Here is a 3,206-nt window from a genome sequence, read left to right as displayed (position 1 = left end):
GCGACCCCCGGCAACCCGGAGAAGGTGGGCTGAGCGGCCCGCGCCGGCGAGTGAGTACCTGCCGCCTGTGCACAGCTCCGCCCGCCCCTCCCTGCCTCCTTCTCTTCCTCAGCGGGTCCGCGGCCCACTCCTCTCCGGGAGGGGAGCCTCCCGACGCCGAGGTAGGCCTCTCCCGACGGCAGGGCGGCCCTTCCTGATGCCTGGGTGGGTCCTTCGCGACGCGGGGGTGGGCTCCGGACGCCGGGGCGGGCCTTTCCTTGCCGAAGTCGGAGGTGGGTCCCTCCGGACGCCGAAGTGGGCTCGGAATGCGGGGTTGGGACACTCCCGATTCGAGGGCGGATTCCGGACGCTGGGACGGGCCATTCCTGGTGCTGGGTTGGGCTTCTCCAGATACCCGGACTGGGTCCCTCCCGACGCTCGGGTGGGCTCGGGACACGGTGAGTCCCTCCCGACGTTGAGGTGGGCTCGGGACGCGGGTTGGGTTTCTCCTGACGCCACGCAGGGCCCCTCGGAACGCCAGGTTGGGCTTTGCACCCTCGGTTGCCGGGTGGGTCCCTTTCACACCTGGGGGGCGGTCTGCATCCTCCCGGGCGTCGGGTGGGCGCCGAGCTTCCTCGGCCGTGGTCCGTGCCGCCTCACGCCTCGGGGCGCCCGGCCTGCGCTCCTTCCCGCGCTGGGTTACTATTTTGTTATGTGATCCTCGTTTTCTCTAATTATTTGCTCCGAAAAAAACCCCCAACGCTCTCTTTGGAGATCCTCATCGTCCTAGACGCTTTCGCCCCCGCAGGGCCGGCGCGTTTCCAGGTGCTCTCAGGCGGCGCCGCAGACTTCTCAGCGCCACAGCAGGCGGGCTAGTTCCCCGCCGCTCAGTTAACCGGGCGCGCGTCCGGGGCAGTAGTGGAGCTGGATTTGAATCCCGGGAGCCGGACTCCAGTGTTCTTTCATTTGATCACTACATCGCACTGACATATAGAAAAGACACCCGGAAAAAGTGAAAAGTTTATGCTTCTGTCTTTATTGTTTTCCTGTCAATGGAGAAAGTGCCTTGTAGTCGAATGAAAGTGTGTTTTTGGAATCAGATACATTGAGCTTCAATTCTTAGCCCTTTACCAATTTATCAGCTGTTTGCGTAAGTTTCCTCACGTGGAAAATCGTGATGTGAATATCTACCACGTAGAGTCGTTGTGAAACTAGATACTAAAGTCGTGTTCGGATTGTATTGTTACACACTTGTCCTAAACTGAGGCTGAATATAAACTGAAAAATGGGAAATAAAGTATCAGGGATGTATGCGTGTGTATGTATGCATTTACCTTTTTACAAAAATTACAGAAATAAGTTCACTGTATTTAGTTATTAAAGCGCTTGGCTGCCGGGCGTGGTGGCTCACTCCTATAATCCCAGCACTTTGAGAGGCCGAGGCAGAAAAATCACTTGAGTCCAGGATCATGAAGACCGGCCTGGGTAACATAGGAGACTCTGTCTCTAAAAAAAGTAAAAAAAATTATCAGAGTATGGTGGCGCCTGCCTGTAGTCCCAGCTACTCAGGTGGCTGAGGCAGGAGGCTCCCGTGAGCCCAGGAGGTGGAGGCTGCAGTGAGCTATGATCGTGACACTGCCCTTCAGCATGGGCAAGAGTGAGACCCTGTCTCTTAAAACTCTCAAAATAAAAAAAATTAGCTGGGCGTGGTGGCACGTGCCTGTGGTTCCCAGCTTCTCGGGAAACTGAGGTGGGAGGATTGCTTGACCTTTGGAGGTCAAGGCTGATTGCCCTACTGCACTCCCTCCTGGGTGACAGAGCAGGACCTTGTCTCCAAATAAAGAAAGTGCTAGGTACCTATTTAGGGCTAAGAGTCAATCATTTATAAAGGATTGTTCTTAAGGTCCCTATGCCCCCAAGCTTTCAAAGCAATTTTGACAAGTTTGGTACCTGGACTGTCAAGATTTTAAATTACCTTGTCAGTAATTTTTCTTCAGATAGATCAAGACGATGGATGTGCTGAAAGAAAATGGCAAATAATATCTGAAATTGAGAATTTTCAAGGACACTTCCCAAAATGTTACCTGTGAAATAAGTCTCATTACCAGGGCACCTGTCCTGCTTCTGCATCTTTCTGGAGACATTTTGTTCCCTAATGTCATGATTAAGAAGCTGCAGTTGGCATCCAGACTTGATTCCTCCTTCATAGGCAGTCAGTGGTAATTCATTTTAGCTTAGTTCAATAAGTGAAGATAGACCATTATTTTAGTGAGTTCTTCATCTTGAAGGGTAGTAACTTAAAAAATAGTAGTTGAACTGTATGCTGGCTTGCTTGTTTAAATGAACTGATCAGGGACCTCTCTTATTTACGTTTTTAGAATTACTGTGGAAAACAGTAATTTACTGTGGCTAAATCTCATGAAGCACTGGAAATTTTGGAATTTGTATCTGTGGGGAGCCTCTACTTAATGCTTCTTATTGATCCTTCATCTGCTGTGATTCTTTGAATACCCACCTTGAGCCTGCAGTGGTTCTATGCTGGGGTTTTATTTATTTACATGCCTTTTAGAAATTACATATATTTTGTGGTGTGGCTTTCCTTGCTATCAAATTTGAGCATATTGGTTTAAATATATGGTACATGTAATCCCAGCACTTTGGGAGGCTGAGATGGGCAATTGCTTGCACCCAGGAGTTCAAGACCAGTTTGGGTAACATGGTGAAACCCAGCCTCTACAGAAAATACAAAAAATTAGCTGGGCTTGTTGGCACATGGCTCTGGTGGGAGAATTGCCTGATCCTGGGAAGTTGAGTCTGTGGTGAGCTATGATCATGCCATTGCACTCCGTGACAGAGTGAGGCCTTGTCTCAAAAACAATACACATGCACACACATGGTACAGGAAACAACTTTGTGCTCCTTATTTACTTAGCAAATATTTATAGGTGCATATCCTGTATCAAGCAGCAGTTTTAGTTAGAGGAGATACAAGTTATGGAAATTGGAGTCCAGTTTTCATGTCAGTAGACAAAAGTGCAAGTACCTGCTGTGTTTGGGCAAGTTACTTTTCTGAACCTGCGTTTCCTCATGATGATATATTCGGGTTTCTTAGGATTGATTGAAATATTCACTCATCAAATATTTATTAGTACTATTTTTTTTTTGAGACGGAGTCTCACTGTCCTGAGCTGGAGTGCAGTGGCGCGATCTTGGCTCACTGCAAGCTC

At 49.3% G+C, this 3,206-nt stretch overlaps 1 protein-coding gene across 4 annotated transcripts in view; it reads left to right on the top strand.

Moving 5' to 3' along the window:
• Positions 1–3,206, top strand: part of UIMC1 (ubiquitin interaction motif containing 1) — a 128,047-nt gene that overhangs the window by 25,758 nt on the left and 99,083 nt on the right. The window contains exon 1 of one of the 4 annotated variants that reach the window (XM_011946854.1): positions 7–50. The exons of 1 other annotated variant lie outside the window; for it this stretch is intronic. The gene's annotated coding sequence lies outside the window, so the exon portion shown is untranslated. Of the gene's footprint in view, positions 1–6; positions 162–268; positions 422–3,206 lie in introns of those variants that run through there. 2 more of the 4 variants (XM_011946856.1, XM_011946855.1) reach the window with 2 other exon arrangements.

Source organism: Colobus angolensis, unplaced genomic scaffold (assembly GCF_000951035.1).
Source record: "Colobus angolensis palliatus isolate OR3802 unplaced genomic scaffold, Cang.pa_1.0 Scaffold254, whole genome shotgun sequence".
NCBI lineage: Eukaryota > Metazoa > Chordata > Mammalia > Primates > Cercopithecidae > Colobus > Colobus angolensis.
This window is presented reverse-complemented; position numbering and strand designations above follow the sequence as displayed.